General features: G+C 47.9%; 22 non-coding genes across 22 annotated transcripts; all 22 read right to left on the reverse strand.

Moving 5' to 3' along the window:
* Nucleotides 1–103: 103 nt before the first annotated feature.
* On the reverse strand, nt 104–176 carry TRNAL-UAA (transfer RNA methionine (anticodon CAU)). Its single transcript has one exon. It is a non-coding gene; the product is annotated as a tRNA-Leu (tRNA).
* Nucleotides 177–401: 225 nt separating this feature from the next.
* TRNAM-CAU (transfer RNA methionine (anticodon CAU)) lies at nt 402–474 on the reverse strand. The gene has a single exon. It is a non-coding gene; the product is annotated as a tRNA-Met (tRNA).
* A 76-nt stretch (nt 475–550) lies between these two features.
* On the reverse strand, nt 551–623 carry TRNAM-CAU (transfer RNA methionine (anticodon CAU)). Its single transcript has one exon. It is a non-coding gene; the product is annotated as a tRNA-Met (tRNA).
* Nucleotides 624–847: 224 nt separating this feature from the next.
* On the reverse strand, nt 848–920 carry TRNAM-CAU (transfer RNA methionine (anticodon CAU)). The gene has a single exon. It is a non-coding gene; the product is annotated as a tRNA-Met (tRNA).
* A 628-nt stretch (nt 921–1,548) lies between these two features.
* Nucleotides 1,549–1,621, reverse strand: TRNAM-CAU (transfer RNA methionine (anticodon CAU)). Its single transcript has one exon. It is a non-coding gene; the product is annotated as a tRNA-Met (tRNA).
* A 672-nt stretch (nt 1,622–2,293) lies between these two features.
* Nucleotides 2,294–2,366, reverse strand: TRNAM-CAU (transfer RNA methionine (anticodon CAU)). Its single transcript has one exon. It is a non-coding gene; the product is annotated as a tRNA-Met (tRNA).
* Nucleotides 2,367–2,993: 627 nt separating this feature from the next.
* TRNAM-CAU (transfer RNA methionine (anticodon CAU)) lies at nt 2,994–3,066 on the reverse strand. The gene has a single exon. It is a non-coding gene; the product is annotated as a tRNA-Met (tRNA).
* Nucleotides 3,067–3,291: 225 nt separating this feature from the next.
* TRNAM-CAU (transfer RNA methionine (anticodon CAU)) lies at nt 3,292–3,364 on the reverse strand. The gene has a single exon. It is a non-coding gene; the product is annotated as a tRNA-Met (tRNA).
* Nucleotides 3,365–4,182: 818 nt separating this feature from the next.
* Nucleotides 4,183–4,255, reverse strand: TRNAM-CAU (transfer RNA methionine (anticodon CAU)). The gene has a single exon. It is a non-coding gene; the product is annotated as a tRNA-Met (tRNA).
* An 817-nt stretch (nt 4,256–5,072) lies between these two features.
* On the reverse strand, nt 5,073–5,145 carry TRNAM-CAU (transfer RNA methionine (anticodon CAU)). The gene has a single exon. It is a non-coding gene; the product is annotated as a tRNA-Met (tRNA).
* A 1,417-nt stretch (nt 5,146–6,562) lies between these two features.
* On the reverse strand, nt 6,563–6,635 carry TRNAM-CAU (transfer RNA methionine (anticodon CAU)). The gene has a single exon. It is a non-coding gene; the product is annotated as a tRNA-Met (tRNA).
* A 1,647-nt stretch (nt 6,636–8,282) lies between these two features.
* TRNAM-CAU (transfer RNA methionine (anticodon CAU)) lies at nt 8,283–8,355 on the reverse strand. Its single transcript has one exon. It is a non-coding gene; the product is annotated as a tRNA-Met (tRNA).
* A 77-nt stretch (nt 8,356–8,432) lies between these two features.
* TRNAM-CAU (transfer RNA methionine (anticodon CAU)) lies at nt 8,433–8,505 on the reverse strand. Its single transcript has one exon. It is a non-coding gene; the product is annotated as a tRNA-Met (tRNA).
* Nucleotides 8,506–9,174: 669 nt separating this feature from the next.
* TRNAM-CAU (transfer RNA methionine (anticodon CAU)) lies at nt 9,175–9,247 on the reverse strand. Its single transcript has one exon. It is a non-coding gene; the product is annotated as a tRNA-Met (tRNA).
* Nucleotides 9,248–9,732: 485 nt separating this feature from the next.
* TRNAM-CAU (transfer RNA methionine (anticodon CAU)) lies at nt 9,733–9,805 on the reverse strand. The gene has a single exon. It is a non-coding gene; the product is annotated as a tRNA-Met (tRNA).
* Nucleotides 9,806–11,431: 1,626 nt separating this feature from the next.
* Nucleotides 11,432–11,504, reverse strand: TRNAM-CAU (transfer RNA methionine (anticodon CAU)). Its single transcript has one exon. It is a non-coding gene; the product is annotated as a tRNA-Met (tRNA).
* Nucleotides 11,505–12,921: 1,417 nt separating this feature from the next.
* TRNAM-CAU (transfer RNA methionine (anticodon CAU)) lies at nt 12,922–12,994 on the reverse strand. The gene has a single exon. It is a non-coding gene; the product is annotated as a tRNA-Met (tRNA).
* Nucleotides 12,995–14,641: 1,647 nt separating this feature from the next.
* TRNAM-CAU (transfer RNA methionine (anticodon CAU)) lies at nt 14,642–14,714 on the reverse strand. Its single transcript has one exon. It is a non-coding gene; the product is annotated as a tRNA-Met (tRNA).
* A 77-nt stretch (nt 14,715–14,791) lies between these two features.
* Nucleotides 14,792–14,864, reverse strand: TRNAM-CAU (transfer RNA methionine (anticodon CAU)). The gene has a single exon. It is a non-coding gene; the product is annotated as a tRNA-Met (tRNA).
* A 669-nt stretch (nt 14,865–15,533) lies between these two features.
* Nucleotides 15,534–15,606, reverse strand: TRNAM-CAU (transfer RNA methionine (anticodon CAU)). Its single transcript has one exon. It is a non-coding gene; the product is annotated as a tRNA-Met (tRNA).
* Nucleotides 15,607–16,091: 485 nt separating this feature from the next.
* TRNAM-CAU (transfer RNA methionine (anticodon CAU)) lies at nt 16,092–16,164 on the reverse strand. Its single transcript has one exon. It is a non-coding gene; the product is annotated as a tRNA-Met (tRNA).
* A 2,667-nt stretch (nt 16,165–18,831) lies between these two features.
* Nucleotides 18,832–18,904, reverse strand: TRNAM-CAU (transfer RNA methionine (anticodon CAU)). Its single transcript has one exon. It is a non-coding gene; the product is annotated as a tRNA-Met (tRNA).
* Nucleotides 18,905–18,909: the final 5 nt, after the last annotated feature.

Here is an 18,909-nt window from a genome sequence, read left to right on the forward strand (position 1 = left end):
ACGCGCTGCCTGCTGCGCTACCGAGGCTGCTCGTTGTTGAAGGGCAAGGATAAAGAATATGAAGTTGCCTTGTGTATACTTGGACATACAAGGTAAAATCCTATGTCCCGGGTGAGGATCGAACTCACGACCTTAAGATTTTAAGAATTACGCGCTGTCTGCTGCGCTACCGAGGCTGCTCGATGGGTGAAGGCTATTATATAGAATATGAAGTTGCTTTGTGTATACTTGGACATACAAGATAAAAGCCTATGCCCCGGGTGAGGATCGAACTCACGACCTTAAGATTATGAGACTTACGCGCTGCCTGCTGCGCTTCCGAGGCTGCTCGATGGGTGAAGGCAATTATGTAGAATATGAAGTTGCTTTGTGTATACTTGGACATACAAGATAAAAGCCTATGCCCCGGGTGAGGATCGAACTCACGACCTTAAGATTATGAGACTTACGCGCTGCCTGCTGCGCTACCGAGGCTACTCAATGGGGTAAGGCAATTATATAGAATATGAAGTTGCTTTGTGTATACTTGAACATACAAGATAAAAGTCTATGCCCCGGGTGAGGATCGAACTCACGACCTTAAGATTATGAGACTTACGCGCTGCCTGCTGCGCTACCGAGGCTGTTCGTCGTGCAGAATGCAAGTATAATGACTAAGAAGGAGCTTTGAGTAACTTGGATGTTCACTATAAAAGCCTCTGCGGCAGGTGAGGATCGAACTCAGACTGTATGATTATGAGACATACGCGCTGCCTGCTGAACTACCCAGGCTGTTCGACGTGGAAGGGCGAGGATAAGGAATATGGAGTTTCTTTGTGTATACTTGGACATACAAGATTAAAGCCTTTGCCCAGGGTGAGGATCGAACTCACGACCTTAAGATTATGAGACTTACGCGCTGCCTACTGCGCTACCGAGGCTGCTCGATGTTGCAAGGCAAGGATAAAGAATATGAAGTTGCTTTGTGTATACTTGGACATACAAGATAAAAGGCTATGCCCCGGGTGATATTCGAACTCACGACCTTAATATTATGAGACTTACGCGCTGCCTGCTGCGCTACCGAGGCTATTCGACGTGGCAGGGCGATTAAAAGAATATGAAGTTGCTTTGAGTATACTTGGACATACAGGATAAAAGCCTATGCCCCGGGTGAGGATCGAAATCACGACCTTATGATTATGAGACTTACGCGCTGCCTGCTTCGCTACCGAGGCTGCTCGATGGGGGAAGGCAAGCATAAAGAATAAAGGCCCATGCCCCGGGTGAGGATCGAACCCACGACCATAAGACTAAGAGACTTACGTGCTGCCTACATAGGCTGCTAGAATGGGGGAAGGCCATTATACAGAATATGAAGTTGCTTTGTGTATACTTGGACATACAAGATAAAAGCCCATGCCCCGGGTGAGGATCGAATTCACGACCTTAAGATTATGAGACTTACGCGCTGCCTGCTGCGCTACCGAGGATGCTCGGCGGGGGAAGGCAATTATATAGAATATCAAGTTGCTTTGTGTATACTTGGACACACAAGATAAAAGCCTCTGCCCCGGGTGAGGATCGAACTCACGACCTTAAGATTATGAGACTTACGCGCTGCCTACTGCGGTACCGAGGCTGCTCGATATTGCAAGGCAAGGATAAAGAATATGAAGTTGCTTTGTGTATACTTGGGCATACAAGATAAAAAGGCTATGCCCCGGGTGATATTCGAACTCACGACCTTAATATTATGAGACTTACGCGCTGCCTGCTGTGCTAGCGAGGCTGCTCGATGTCGCAAGGCGAAGAAAAAGAATATGAAGTTGCTTTGTGCATACTTGGACATACAAGATAAAAGGCTATGCCCCGGGTGATATTCGAACTCACGACCTTAATATTACGAGACTTGCGCGCTGCCTGCTGCGCTAGCGAGGATGTTCGTTGTGCAGAATGCAAGTATAATGACTAAGAAGGAGCTTTGAGTTAACTTGGATGTTCACTATAAAAGCCCGTGCGGCAGGTGAGGATCGAACTCAGACTGTATGATTATGAGACATACGCGCTGCCTGCTGACCTACCCAGGCTGTTCGACGTGGAAGGGCGAGGATAAGGAATATGGAGTTTCTTTGTGTATACTTGGACATAGAAGATTAAAGCCTTTGCCCCGGGTGGGGAACGAACTCACGACCTTAATATTATGAGACTTACGCGCTGCCTGCTGCGCTACCGAGGCTGCTCGACGTGGCAAGGCGATTAAAAGAATATGAAGTTGCTTTGTGTATACTTGGACATACAGGATAAAGGCCCATGCCCCGGGTGAGGATCGAACTCACGACCATAAGATTATGAGACTTACGTGCTGCCTACTGCGCTACCGAGGCTGCTCGATGTTGCAAGGCAAGGATAAAGAATATGAAGTTGCTTTGTGTATACTTGGACATACAAGATAAAAGGCTATGCACCGGGTGATATTCGAACTCACGACCTTAATATTATGAGACTTACGCGCTGCCTGCTGCGCTACCGAGGCTGCTCGACGAGGCAGGGCGATTAAAAGAATATGAAGTTGCTTTGTGTATACTTGGACATACAGGATAAAAGCCTATGCCCCGGTGAGGATCGAAATCACGACCTTAAGATTATGAGACTTACGCGCTGCCTGCTTCGCTACCGAGGCTGCTCGATGGGGGAAGGCAAGCATAAAGAATAAAGGCCCATGCCCCGGGTGAGGATCGAACCCACGACCATAAGACTAAGAGACTTACGTGCTGCCTACATAGGCTGCTAGAATGGGGGAAGGCCATTATACAGAATATGAAGTTGCTTTGTGTATACTTGGACATACAGGATAAAGGCCCATGCCCCGGGTGAGGATCGAACTCACGACCTTAAGATTATGAGACTTACGCGCTGCCTGCTGCGCTGCCGAGGCTGCTCAATGGGGGAAGGCAATTATATAGAATATGAAGTTGCTTTGTGTATACTTGGACATACAAGATAAAAGCCTATGCCCCGGGTGAGGATCGAACTCACGACCTTAAGATTATGACACTTACGCGCTGCCTGCTGCGCTACCGAGGCTGCTCGGTGGGGGAAGGCAATTATATAGAATATGAAGTTGCTTTGTGTATACTTGGACATAAGAGATAAAAGCCCATGACCCGGGTGAGGATCGAACTCATGACCTTAAGATTATGACACTTACGCGCTGCCTGCTGCGCTACCGAGGCTGCTCTGTGGGGGAAGGCAATTATATAGAATATGAAGTTGCTTTGAGTATACTTGGACATACAAGATAAAAGCCTATGCCCCGGGCGAGGATCGAACTCACGACCTTAAGATTATGAGACTTACGCGCTGCCTGCTGCGCTACCGAGGCTGTTCGGGGTGCAGAGTGCAAGTATAAAGAATAAGAAAGAGCTTTGTAAAAAATTGGATGTTCACGATAAATGCCTTTGCCGCAGATAAGGATCGAACTAAGACCGTATGATTATGAGTCTTTCGCGCGCTGCCTGCTGCGTTACCAAGTCTGCACTTACAGGGCAATGTAAGGACAAAGAATACGAAGGAGTCTTGTGTAAACGTGGACATTCATGTTGAAAGACTAAGCCTCAGGGGAGGATCGAACCCACGACCATAAGACTAAGAGACTTACGTGCTGCCTACATAGGCTGCTAGAATGGGGGAAGGCAATTATATAGAATATGAGGTTGCTTTGTGTATACGTGGACATACAAGATAAAAGCCTATGCCCCAGGTGAGGAATGATCTCACGACCTTAAGATTATGAGACTTACGTGCTGCCTACTGCGCTGCTGAGGCTGCTCGATGGGGCCAGGCGAAGATAAACGAATATGAAGTTGCTTTGTGTATACTTGGACATACAGGATAAAAGCCCATGCCCCTGGTGTGGATCGACTCACGACCTTAATATTATGAGACTTACGCGCTGCGTGCTGCACTACCGAGGCTGCTCGGGGGGGGTGATTGCAAGTATAAGGAATAACAAGGACCTTTGCGTAAAATTGGATGTTCATGTAAAATGCCTTTGCCGCAGGTGAGGATCGAACTAATAGCTTATGATTATGAGACTTACGCGCTGCCTGCTGCGCTACCGAGGCTGCTGGGCGTTGAAGGGCGAGGATAAGGAATATGGAGCTGCTTTGTGTATACTTGGACATACAAGATTAAAGCCTATGCCCCGGGTGAGGATCGAACTCACCACCTTAAGATTATGAGACTTACGCGCTGCCTACTGCGCTACCGAGGCTGCTCGGTGCTGAAGGGGAAGGATAAAGAATATGAAGTTGCTCTGTGTATACTTGGACATACAGGATGTAAGCCTATGCCCCGGGTGAGGATCGAACTCACGACCTTAAGATTAGAGACGCGCTGCCTGCTGCGCTACCGAGGCTGCTCGAGGGGTGAAGGCAAGGATAAAGAATATGAAGTTGCCTTGTGTATACTTGGACATACAAGATAAAATCCTATGCCCCGGGTGAGGATCGAACTCACGACCTTAAGATTATGAGACTTACGCGCTGCCTGCTGCGCTGCTGAGGCTGCTCGATGGGGCCAGGCGAAGATAAACGAATATGAAGTTGCTTTGTGTATACTTGGACATACTGGATTAAAGCCTATGCCCCGGGTGAGACTCGAAGTCACGACTGAAGATTATGAGACTTACGCGCTGCCTTCTGCGTTACCAAATCTGCACTTACCCGGCAATGTAAGGACAGAGAATAAGAAGGTGCTTTGTGTAAACGTGGACATAGAAGATTAAAGCCAATGCCCCAGGTGAGGATCGAACTCACGACCTTAGGATTATGAGACTTACGCGCTGCCTGCTGCGCTACCGAGGCTGCTCGTTGTTTAAGGGCAAGGATAAAGAATATGAAGTTGCTCTGTGTATAATTGGACATACAAGATAAAATCCTTTGCCCCGAGTGAGGGCCGAACTGACGACCTTAAGATTATGAGACCTACGCGCTGCCTACTGCGCTACGGAGGCTGCTCGATGTGGCAAGGCGAGGATAAAGAATATGAAGTTGCTTTGTGTATACTTCGACATTCAGGATAAAAGCCCATGCCCCGGGTGAGGATCGAACTCACGACCTTAAGATTATGAGGCTTACGCGCTGCCTGCTGCGCTACCGAGGCTGTTCGTTGAGCAGAATGCAAGTATAATGACTAAGACGGAGCTTTGAGTTAACTTGGATGTTCACTATAAAAGCCTCTGCGGCAGGTGAAGTTCGAACTAAGACCGTATGATTATGAGTCTTTCGCGCGCTGACTTCTGCGTTACCAAGTCTGCACTTACCGGGCAATGTAAGGACAAAGAATATGAAGGAGTTTTGTGTAAACGTGGACATAGAAGAATAAAGCCTATGACCCGGGTGAAAATCGAACTCACGACCTTAAGATTATGAGACACGCACTGCCTGCTGCGCTACCGAGACTGCTCATTCTGCGGATTGTAAGGATAAAAACTAGGAAGGAGCTTTGTGTAAACTGGGACATTCATGTTGAAAGACTAAACCTCAGGGGAGGATCGAACCTACGACCATAAGACTAGGAGACTTACGTGCTGCCTGCTGTGCTACATAGGCTGCTAGAATGGGGAGGCCAAGGATAAAGAATATAAAGCAGCTTTGTGAATAATAGACTTACAAGATAAAAGAATATATCCCTGGTGAGGATCGAAATCACGACCATAATATTATGAGACTTACGCGCTGCCTGCTGCACTACCGAGGCTGCTCGATGGGTGAAGGCTACTATATAGAATATGAAGTTTCTTTGTGTATACTTGGACATACATGATAAAAGCCTATGCCCCGGGTGAGGATCGAACTCACGACCTTAAGATTATGAGACTTACGCGCTGCCTGCTGCGCTAACGAGGCTGCTCGATGGGTGACGGCAATTATGTAGAATATGAAGTTGCTTTGTTTATACTTGGACATACAAGATAAAAGCCTATGCCCCGGGTGAGGATCGAACTCACGACCTTAAGATTATGAGACTTCCGCGCTGCCTGATGCGCTACCGAGGCTGCTCAATGGGGGAAGGCAATTATATAGAATATGAAGTTGCTTTGTGTATACTTGGACATACAAGATAAAAGCCTATGCCGCGGGTGAGGATCGAACTCACGACCTCAAGATTATGAGACTTACGCGCTGCCTGCTGCGCTACCGAGGCTGTTCGTTGTGCGGATAGCAAGTATAATGACTAAGAAGGAGCTTTGAGTTAACTTGGATGTTCACAATAAAAGCCTCTGCGGCAGGTGAGGACCGAACTCAGACTGTATGATTATGAGACATACGCGCTGCCTGCTGAACTACCCAGGCTGTTCGACGTGGAAGGGCGAGGATAAGGAATATGGAGTTTCTTTGTGTATACTTGGACATAGAAGATTAAAGCCTTTGCCCCGGGTGGGGATCGAACTCACGACCTTAATATTATGAGACTTACGCGCTGCCTGCTGCGCTACCGAGGCTGCTCGACGTGGCAAGGCGATTAAAAGAATATGAAGTTGCTTTGTGTATACTTGGACATACAGGATAAAGGCCCATGCCCCGGGTGAGGATCGAACTCACGACCATAAGATTATGAGACTTACGTGCTGCCTACTGCGCTACCGAGGCTGCTCGATGTTGCAAGGCAAGGATAAAGAATATGAAGTTGCTTTTTGTATACTTGGACATACAAGATAAAAGGCTATGCACCGGGTGACATTCGAACTCACGACCTTAATATTATGAGACTTACGCGCTGCCTGCTGCGCTACCGAGGCTGCTCGACGTGGCAAGGCGATTAAAAGAATATGAAGTTGCTTTGTGTATACTTGGACATACAGGATAAAAGCCTATGCCCCGGTGAGGATCGAAATCACGACCTTAAGATTATGAGACTTACGCGCTGCCTGCTTCGCTACTGAGGCTGCTCGATGGGGGAAGGCAAGCATAAAGAATAAAGGCCCATGCCCCGGGTGAGGTTCGAACCCACGACCATAAGACTTACGTGCTGCCTACATAGGCTGCTAGAATGGGGGAAGGCCATTATACAGAATATGAAGTTGCTTTGTGTATACTTGGACATACAGGATAAAGGCCCATGCCCCGGTTGAGGATCGAACTCACGACCATAAGACTAAGAGACTTACTTGCTGCCTACAAAGGCTGCTAGAATGGGGGAAGGCCATTATACAGAATATGAAGTTGCTTTGTGTATACTTGGACATACAAGATAAAAGCCCATGCCCCGTGTGAGGATCGAACTCACGACCTTAAGATTATGAGACGTTCGCGCTGCCTGCTGCGCTACCGAGACTGCTAATTCTGCGGAATGTAAGGATAAAGACTAGGAAGGAGCTGTGTGTAAACATGGACATTCACGTTGAAAGACTAAGGCTCAGGGGAGGATCGAACCCACGACCATAAGACTAAGAGACTTACGTGCTGAATACATAGGCTGTTAGAATGGGGGAAGGCAATTATATAGAATATGAAGTTGCTTTGTGTATACTTCGACATACAAGATGAAAGCCTATGCCCCGGGTGAGGATCGATCTCACGACCTTAAGATTATGAGACTTACGTGCTGCCTGCTTCGCTACCGAGGCTGCTCGATGGGGGAAGGGAAGCATAAAGAATATGAAGTTGCTTTGTGTATACTTGGACATACAGAATAAAAACCCTTGCCCCGGGTGAGGATCGAATTCACGACCTTAATATTATGAGACTTACGCGCTGCGTGCTACGCTACCGAGGCTGCTCGGGGTGGAGATTGCAAGTATAAAGAATAACAAGGAGCTTTGCGTAAAATTGGATGTTCATGTAAAATGCCTTTGCTGCAGGTGAGGATCGAACTAATAGCTTATGATTATGAGACTTACGCGCTGCCTGCTGCGCTACCGAGGCTGCTCGGTGTTGAAGGGCGAGGATAAGGAATATGGAGTTGCTTTGTGTATACTTGGGCGTACAAGATTAAAGTCTTTGCCCCGGTTGAGGATCGAACTCAAGACCTTAAGATAATGAGACTTACGCGCTGCCTACTGCGCTACCGAGGGAGCTTGGTGTTGAAGGGCGAGGATAAGGAATATGGAGTTGCTTTGTGTATACTTGGACATACAAGATTAAAGCCTTTGCCCCGGTTGAGGATCGAACTCACGACCTTAATATTATGAGACTTACGCGCTGCCTGCTGCGCTACCGAGGCTGCTCGACGTGGCAAGGCGATTAAATAATATGAAGTTGCTTTGTGTATACTTGGACATACACGATAAAAGCCTATGCCCCGGGTGAGGATCGAACTCACGACCTTAAGATTATGAGACTTACGCGCTGCCTGCTGCGCTACCGAGGCTGCTAGGTGGGGGGAGGCAATTATATAGAATATGAAGTTGCTTTGTGTATACTTGGACATACAAGATAAAAAGCCTATGCCCCGGATGAGGATCGAACTCACGACCTTAAGATTATGAGACTTACGCGCTGCCTGCTGCGCTACCGAGGCTGTTCGTTGTGCAAAATGCAAGTATAATGACTAAGAAGGAGCTTTGAGTTAACTGGGATGTACACTATAAAAGCCTCCGCGGCAGGTGAGGATCGAAGTCAACTCAGGCTGTATGATTATGAGAATTACGCGCTGCCTGCTGCGCTACCCAGGCTACCCGACGTGGACGGGCGAGGATAAGGAATATGGAGTTGCTTTGTGTATACTTGGACATACAGGATGCAAGCCTATGCCCCGGGTGAGGATCGAACTCACGACCTTAAGATTAGAGACGCGCTGCCTGCTTCGCTACCGAGGCTGCTCGAAGGGGGAAGGCAAGCATAAAGAATATGAAGTTGCTTTGTGTATACTTGGACATACAGGATAAAAGCCCATGCCCCGGGTGAAGATCGAACTCACGACCTTAATAATATGAGACTTACGCGCTGCGTGCTGCACTACCGAGGCTGCTCGGGGTGGAGATTGCAAGTATAAAGAATAACAAGGAGCTTTGCGTAAAATTGGTGGTTCATGTAAAATGCCTTTGCGGCAGGTGAGGATCGAACTAATAGCTTATGATTATGAGACTTACGCGCTGCCTGCTGCGCTAACGAGGCTGCTCGGTGAACGGCGAGGATAAGGAATATGGAGCTGCTTTGTGTATACTTGGACATACAAGATTAAAGCCTATGCCCCGGGTGAGGATCGAACTCACCACCTTAAGATTATGAGACTTACGCGCTGTCTACTGCGCTACCGAGGCTGCTCGATGTGGCAAGGCGAGGATAAAGAATATGAAGTTGCTTTGTGTATACTTGGACATACAAGATAAAAGCCTATGCCCCGGGTGAGGATCGAACTCACGACCTTAAGATTATGAGACCTACGCGCTGCTTACTGCGCTACCGACGCTGCTCGATGTTGCAAGCAAGGATAAAGAATATGAAGTTGCTTTGTGTATACTTGGACATACAAGATAAAAGGCTATGCCTCGGGTGATATTCGAACTCACGACCTTAATATTATAACACTTACGCGCTGCCTGCTGCGCTACCCAGGCTGCTCGAAGTGGCAAGGCGATTAAAGGAATATGAAGTTGCTTTGTGTATACTTGGACATACAGGATAAAAGCCTATGCCCCGGGTGAGGATCGAAATCACGACCTTAAGATTATGAGACTTACGCGCTACCTGCTTCGCTACCGAGGCTGCTGGATTTGGGAAGGCAAACATAAAGAATAAAGGCCCATGCCCCGGATGAGGATCGAACTCACGACCGTAAGATTATGAGACTTACGCGCTGCCTGCTGCGCTACCGAGGCTGTTCGGGATGCATAGTGCAAATATAAAGAATAAGAAAGAGCTTTGTAAAAAATTGGATGTTCACGATAAATGCCTTTGCCGCAGGTAAGGGTCGAACTAGGCCGCCTCTGTGGTGTAGTGGTTAGCGTGATTAGCTGCCACCCCCGGAGGTCCGGGTTCGATTCCCGGCTCTGCCACGAAATTTGAAAAGTGGTACGAGGGCTGAAACGGGGTCCACTCAGCCTCGGGAGGTCAACTGAGTAGAGGTGGGTTCGATTCCCACCTCAGCCATCCTGGAAGTGGTTTTCCGTGGTTTCCCACTTCTCCTCCAGGCGAATGCCGGGATGGTACCTAACTTAAGGCCACGGCCGCTTCCTTCCCTCTTCCTTGCCTGCCCTTCCAATCTTCCCATCCCTAGACAAGGCCGCTGTTCAGTATAGCAGGTGAGGCCGCCTGGGCGAGGTACTGATCATTCTCCCCAGTTGTATCCCCCGATCAGATGTCTGAAGCTCCAGGACACTGCCCTTGAGGCGGTAGAGGTGGGATCCCTCGCTAAGTCCGCGGGAAAAGCCAACCCTGGACAATAAACAGATTAAGAAGGAAAGAAAGAAAGGGTCGAACTAGGACCGTATGATTATGAGTCTTTCGCGCGCTACCTGCTGCGTTACCAAGTCTGCACTTACCGGGCAATGTAAGGACAAAGTATACGAAGGAGTTTTGTGTAAACGTGGACATAGAAGTTCAAAGACTATGAACCGGGTGAAAATCGAACTCACGAACTTATTATTATGAGACTTACGCGCTGCCTGCTGCGCTACCGAAACTGCTAATTCTTCGGAATGTAAGGATAAAGACTAGGAAGAAGCTGTGTGTGAACATGGACATTCATGTTGAAAGACTAAGCCTCACGGGAGGATCGAACCCACGACCATAAGATTATGAGACTTACGCGCTGCCTGCTGCGCTACCCAGGCTGCTCGGTGAGGGAACGCAATTATATAGAATATGAAGTTGCTTTGTGTATACTTGGACATACAAGATAAAAGCCTATGCCCCGGGTGAGGATCGAACTCACGACCTTACGATTATGAGACTTACGCGCTGCTTACTGCGCTACCGAGGCTGCTCGATGTTGCAAGGCAAAGATAAAGAATATGAAGTTGCTTTGTGTATACTTGGACATACTGGATTAAAGCCTATGCCCCGGGTGAGACTCGAAGTCACGACTGAAGATTATGAGACTTACGCGCTGCCTTCTGCGTTACCAAATCTGCACTTACCCGGCAATGTAAGGACAGAGAATAAGAAGGTGCTTTGTGTAAACGTGGACATAGAAGATTAAAGCCAATGCCCCAGGTGAGGATCGAACTCACGACCTTAGGATTATGAGACTTACGCGCTGCCTGCTGCGCTACCGAGGCTGCTCGTTGTTTAAGGGCAAGGATAAAGAATATGAAGTTGCTCTGTGTATAATTGGACATACAAGATAAAATCCTTTGCCCCGAGTGAGGGCCGAACTGACGACCTTAAGATTATGAGACCTACGCGCTGCCTACTGCGCTACGGAGGCTGCTCGATGTGGCAAGGCGAGGATAAAGAATATGAAGTTGCTTTGTGTATACTTCGACATTCAGGATAAAAGCCCATGCCCCGGGTGAGGATCGAACTCACGACCTTAAGATTATGAGGCTTACGCGCTGCCTGCTGCGCTACCGAGGCTGTTCGTTGAGCAGAATGCAAGTATAATGACTAAGACGGAGCTTTGAGTTAACTTGGATGTTCACTATAAAAGCCTCTGCGGCAGGTGAAGTTCGAACTAAGACCGTATGATTATGAGTCTTTCGCGCGCTGACTTCTGCGTTACCAAGTCTGCACTTACCGGGCAATGTAAGGACAAAGAATATGAAGGAGTTTTGTGTAAACGTGGACATAGAAGAATAAAGCCTATGACCCGGGTGAAAATCGAACTCACGACCTTAAGATTATGAGACACGCACTGCCTGCTGCGCTACCGAGACTGCTCATTCTGCGGATTGTAAGGATAAAAACTAGGAAGGAGCTTTGTGTAAACTGGGACATTCATGTTGAAAGACTAAACCTCAGGGGAGGATCGAACCTACGACCATAAGACTAGGAGACTTACGTGCTGCCTGCTGTGCTACATAGGCTGCTAGAATGGGGAGGCCAAGGATAAAGAATATAAAGCAGCTTTGTGAATAATAGACTTACAAGATAAAAGAATATATCCCTGGTGAGGATCGAAATCACGACCATAATATTATGAGACTTACGCGCTGCCTGCTGCACTACCGAGGCTGCTCGATGGGTGAAGGCTACTATATAGAATATGAAGTTTCTTTGTGTATACTTGGACATACAAGATAAAAGCCTATGCCCCGGGTGAGGATCGAACTCACGACCTTAAGATTATGAGACTTACGCGCTGCCTGCTGCGCTAACGAGGCTGCTCGATGGGTGACGGCAATTATGTAGAATATGAAGTTGCTTTGTTTATACTTGGACATACAAGATAAAAGCCTATGCCCCGGGTGAGGATCGAACTCACGACCTTAAGATTATGAGACTTCCGCGCTGCCTGATGCGCTACCGAGGCTGCTCAATGGGGGAAGGCAATTATATAGAATATGAAGTTGCTTTGTGTATACTTGGACATACAAGATAAAAGCCTATGCCGCGGGTGAGGATCGAACTCACGACCTCAAGATTATGAGACTTACGCGCTGCCTGCTGCGCTACCGAGGCTGTTCGTTGTGCGGATAGCAAGTATAATGACTAAGAAGGAGCTTTGAGTTAACTTGGATGTTCACAATAAAAGCCTCTGCGGCAGGTGAGGACCGAACTCAGACTGTATGATTATGAGACATACGCGCTGCCTGCTGAACTACCCAGGCTGTTCGACGTGGAAGGGCGAGGATAAGGAATATGGAGTTTCTTTGTGTATACTTGGACATAGAAGATTAAAGCCTTTGCCCCGGGTGGGGATCGAACTCACGACCTTAATATTATGAGACTTACGCGCTGCCTGCTGCGCTACCGAGGCTGCTCGACGTGGCAAGGCGATTAAAAGAATATGAAGTTGCTTTGTGTATACTTGGACATACAGGATAAAGGCCCATGCCCCGGGTGAGGATCGAACTCACGACCATAAGATTATGAGACTTACGTGCTGCCTACTGCGCTACCGAGGCTGCTCGATGTTGCAAGGCAAGGATAAAGAATATGAAGTTGCTTTTTGTATACTTGGACATACAAGATAAAAGGCTATGCACCGGGTGACATTCGAACTCACGACCTTAATATTATGAGACTTACGCGCTGCCTGCTGCGCTACCGAGGCTGCTCGACGTGGCAAGGCGATTAAAAGAATATGAAGTTGCTTTGTGTATACTTGGACATACAGGATAAAAGCCTATGCCCCGGTGAGGATCGAAATCACGACCTTAAGATTATGAGACTTACGCGCTGCCTGCTTCGCTACTGAGGCTGCTCGATGGGGGAAGGCAAGCATAAAGAATAAAGGCCCATGCCCCGGGTGAGGTTCGAACCCACGACCATAAGACTTACGTGCTGCCTACATAGGCTGCTAGAATGGGGGAAGGCCATTATACAGAATATGAAGTTGCTTTGTGTATACTTGGACATACAGGATAAAGGCCCATGCCCCGGTTGAGGATCGAACTCACGACCATAAGACTAAGAGACTTACTTGCTGCCTACAAAGGCTGCTAGAATGGGGGAAGGCCATTATACAGAATATGAAGTTGCTTTGTGTATACTTGGACATACAAGATAAAAGCCCATGCCCCGTGTGAGGATCGAACTCACGACCTTAAGATTATGAGACGTTCGCGCTGCCTGCTGCGCTACCGAGACTGCTAATTCTGCGGAATGTAAGGATAAAGACTAGGAAGGAGCTGTGTGTAAACATGGACATTCACGTTGAAAGACTAAGGCTCAGGGGAGGATCGAACCCACGACCATAAGACTAAGAGACTTACGTGCTGAATACATAGGCTGTTAGAATGGGGGAAGGCAATTATATAGAATATGAAGTTGCTTTGTGTATACTTCGACATACAAGATGAAAGCCTATGCCCCGGGTGAGGATCGATCTCACGACCTTAAGATTATGAGACTTACGTGCTGCCTGCTTCGCTACCGAGGCTGCTCGATGGGGGAAGGGAAGCATAAAGAATATGAAGTTGCTTTGTGTATACTTGGACATACAGAATAAAAACCCTTGCCCCGGGTGAGGATCGAATTCACGACCTTAATATTATGAGACTTACGCGCTGCGTGCTACGCTACCGAGGCTGCTCGGGGTGGAGATTGCAAGTATAAAGAATAACAAGGAGCTTTGCGTAAAATTGGATGTTCATGTAAAATGCCTTTGCTGCAGGTGAGGATCGAACTAATAGCTTATGATTATGAGACTTACGCGCTGCCTGCTGCGCTACCGAGGCTGCTCGGTGTTGAAGGGCGAGGATAAGGAATATGGAGTTGCTTTGTGTATACTTGGGCGTACAAGATTAAAGTCTTTGCCCCGGTTGAGGATCGAACTCAAGACCTTAAGATAATGAGACTTACGCGCTGCCTACTGCGCTACCGAGGGAGCTTGGTGTTGAAGGGCGAGGATAAGGAATATGGAGTTGCTTTGTGTATACTTGGACATACAAGATTAAAGCCTTTGCCCCGGTTGAGGATCGAACTCACGACCTTAATATTATGAGACTTACGCGCTGCCTGCTGCGCTACCGAGGCTGCTCGACGTGGCAAGGCGATTAAATAATATGAAGTTGCTTTGTGTATACTTGGACATACACGATAAAAGCCTATGCCCCGGGTGAGGATCGAACTCACGACCTTAAGATTATGAGACTTACGCGCTGCCTGCTGCGCTACCGAGGCTGCTAGGTGGGGGGAGGCAATTATATAGAATATGAAGTTGCTTTGTGTATACTTGGACATACAAGATAAAAAGCCTATGCCCCGGATGAGGATCGAACTCACGACCTTAAGATTATGAGACTTACGCGCTGCCTGCTGCGCTACCGAGGCTGTTCGTTGTGCAAAATGCAAGTATAATGACTAAGAAGGAGCTTTGAGTTAACTGGGATGTACACTATAAAAGCCTCCGCGGCAGGTGAGGATCGAAGTCAACTCAGGCTGTATGATTATGAGAATTACGCGCTGCCTGCTGCGCTACCCAGGCTACCCGACGTGGACGGGCGAGGATAAGGAATATGGAGTTGCTTTGTGTATACTTGGACATACAGGATGCAAGCCTATGCCCCGGGTGAGGATCGAACTCACGACCTTAAGATTAGAGACGCGCTGCCTGCTTCGCTACCGAGGCTGCTCGAAGGGGGAAGGCAAGCATAAAGAATATGAAGTTGCTTTGTGTATACTTGGACATACAGGATAAAAGCCCATGCCCCGGGTGAAGATCGAACTCACGACCTTAATAATATGAGACTTACGCGCTGCGTGCTGCACTACCGAGGCTGCTCGGGGTGGAGATTGCAAGTATAAAGAATAACAAGGAGCTTTGCGTAAAATTGGTGGTTCATGTAAAATGCCTTTGCGGCAGGTGAGGATCGAACTAATAGCTTATGATTATGAGACTTACGCGCTGCCTGCTGCGCTAACGAGGCTGCTCGGTGAACGGCGAGGATAAGGAATATGGAGCTGCTTTGTGTATACTTGGACATACAAGATTAAAGCCTATGCCCCGGGTGAGGATCGAACTCACCACCTTAAGATTATGAGACTTACGCGCTGTCTACTGCGCTACCGAGGCTGCTCGATGTGGCAAGGCGAGGATAAAGAATATGAAGTTGCTTTGTGTATACTTGGACATACAAGATAAAAGCCTATGCCCCGGGTGAGGATCGAACTCACGACCTTAAGATTATGAGACCTACGCGCTGCTTACTGCGCTACCGACGCTGCTCGATGTTGCAAGCAAGGATAAAGAATATGAAGTTGCTTTGTGTATACTTGGACATACAAGATAAAAGGCTATGCCTCGGGTGATATTCGAACTCACGACCTTAATATTATAACACTTACGCGCTGCCTGCTGCGCTACCCAGGCTGCTCGAAGTGGCAAGGCGATTAAAGGAATATGAAGTTGCTTTGTGTATACTTGGACATACAGGATAAAAGCCTATGCCCCGGGTGAGGATCGAAATCACGACCTTAAGATTATGAGACTTACGCGCTACCTGCTTCGCTACCGAGGCTGCTGGATTTGGGAAGGCAAACATAAAGAATAAAGGCCCATGCCCCGGATGAGGATCGAACTCACGACCGTAAGATTATGAGACTTACGCGCTGCCTGCTGCGCTACCGAGGCTGTTCGGGATGCATAGTGCAAATATAAAGAATAAGAAAGAGCTTTGTAAAAAATTGGATGTTCACGATAAATGCCTTTGCCGCAGGTAAGGGTCGAACTAGGCCGCCTCTGTGGTGTAGTGGTTAGCGTGATTAGCTGCCACCCCCGGAGGTCCGGGTTCGATTCCCGGCTCTGCCACGAAATTTGAAAAGTGGTACGAGGGCTGAAACGGGGTCCACTCAGCCTCGGGAGGTCAACTGAGTAGAGGTGGGTTCGATTCCCACCTCAGCCATCCTGGAAGTGGTTTTCCGTGGTTTCCCACTTCTCCTCCAGGCGAATGCCGGGATGGTACCTAACTTAAGGCCACGGCCGCTTCCTTCCCTCTTCCTTGCCTGCCCTTCCAATCTTCCCATCCCTAGACAAGGCCGCTGTTCAGTATAGCAGGTGAGGCCGCCTGGGCGAGGTACTGATCATTCTCCCCAGTTGTATCCCCCGATCAGATGTCTGAAGCTCCAGGACACTGCCCTTGAGGCGGTAGAGGTGGGATCCCTCGCTAAGTCCGCGGGAAAAGCCAACCCTGGACAATAAACAGATTAAGAAGGAAAGAAAGAAAGGGTCGAACTAGGACCGTATGATTATGAGTCTTTCGCGCGCTACCTGCTGCGTTACCAAGTCTGCACTTACCGGGCAATGTAAGGACAAAGTATACGAAGGAGTTTTGTGTAAACGTGGACATAGAAGTTCAAAGACTATGAACCGGGTGAAAATCGAACTCACGAACTTATTATTATGAGACTTACGCGCTGCCTGCTGCGCTACCGAAACTGCTAATTCTTCGGAATGTAAGGATAAAGACTAGGAAGAAGCTGTGTGTGAACATGGACATTCATGTTGAAAGACTAAGCCTCACGGGAGGATCGAACCCACGACCATAAGATTATGAGACTTACGCGCTGCCTGCTGCGCTACCCAGGCTGCTCGGTGAGGGAACGCAATTATATAGAATATGAAGTTGCTTTGTGTATACTTGGACATACAAGATAAAAGCCTATGCCCCGGGTGAGGATCGAACTCACGACCTTACGATTATGAGACTTACGCGCTGCTTACTGCGCTACCGAGGCTGCTCGATGTTGCAAGGCAAAGATAAAGAATATGAAGTTGCTTTGTGTATACTTGGACATACGAGATTAAAGGCTATGCCCCGGGTGATATTGGAACTCACGACCTTAATATAATGAGACTTACGCGCTGCCTGCTGCGCTACCGAGGCTGCTCGGGGTGGAGATTGCAAGTATAAAGAATAAGAAGGAGCTTTGCGTAAAATTGGATGTTCACGTAAAATGCCATTGCCGCAGGTGAGGATCAAACTAAGAGCTTATGATTATGAGACTTACGCGCTGCCTGCTGCGCTACCGAGACAGCTCATTCTGCGGAATGTAATGATAAAGACTAGGAAGGAGCTGTGTGTAAACGTGGACATTCATGTTGAAAGACTAAGCCTCAGTGGAGGATCGAACCCACGACCATAAGACTAAGAGACGTACGTGCTGCCTGCTGTGCTACATAGGCTGCTAGAATGGGGAGGCCAAGGATAAAGAATATGAAGGAGCTTTGTGTATAATAGGCATACAAGATAAAAGAACATGCCCCTGGTGAGGATACGAAACCACGACCTTAATATTATGAGACTTACGCGCTGCGTGCTGCGCTACCGCGGCTGCTTGGGGTGGAGATTGCAAGTGTAAAGAATAACAAGGAGCTTTGCGTAAAATTGGATGTTCATGTAACATGCCTTTACCGCTGGTGAGGATCGAACTAAGAGCTCATGATTATGAGACTTACGCGCTGCCTGCTGCGCTACTGACGCTGCTCGGTGTTGAAAGGCAAGGATAAAGAATATGAAATAGCTCTGTTATATTTGGACATAAAAGATAAAAGCCTATGCCCCGGGTGATATTCGAACTCACGACCTTAATATTATGAGACTTACGCGCTGCCTGCTGCGCTACCGGTGCTGCTCGATGTGGCAAGGCGAAGAAAAAAGAATATGAAGTTGCTTTGTGTATACTTGGACATACAGGATAAAGGCCCACGTCCCGGGTGAGGATCGAACTCACGACCTTAAGATTATGAGACTTCCGCGCTGCCTGCTGCGCTACCGAGGCTGTTCGGGATGCAGAGTGCAAGTATAAAGAATAAGAAAGAGCTTTGTAAAAAATTGGATGTTCACGATAAAGGCATTTGCCGCAGGTAAGGGTCGAACTAGGACCGTATGATTATGAGTCCTTCACGCGCTGCCTGCTGCGTTACCAAGTCTGCACTTACCGGGCAATGTAAGGACAAAGAATACGAAGGAGTCTTGTGTAAACGTGGACATAGAAGATTAAAGCCTATGCCCCAGGTGAGGACCGAACTCACGACCTTAGGATTATGAGACTTACGCGCTGCCTGCTGCGCTACCGAGTCTGCTAATTCTGCGGAATGTAAGGATAAAGACTAGGAAGGAGCTGTGTGTAAACATGGACATTCATGTTGAAAGACTAAGCCTCACGGGAGGATCGAACCCACGACCATAAGACTAAGAGACTTACGTGCTGCCTACATAGGCTGCTAGAATGGGGGAAGGCAATTATATAGAATATGAAGTTGCTTTGTGTATACTTGGACATACAAGATAAAAGCCTGTGCCTCGGGTGAGGATCGAACTCACGACCTTAAGATTATGAGACTTACGCGCTGCCTGCTGCGCTACCGAGGCTGCTC

This window comes from Anabrus simplex, chromosome 3, assembly GCF_040414725.1.
Source record: "Anabrus simplex isolate iqAnaSimp1 chromosome 3, ASM4041472v1, whole genome shotgun sequence".
NCBI classification, from domain to species: Eukaryota; Metazoa; Arthropoda; class Insecta; order Orthoptera; family Tettigoniidae; genus Anabrus; species Anabrus simplex.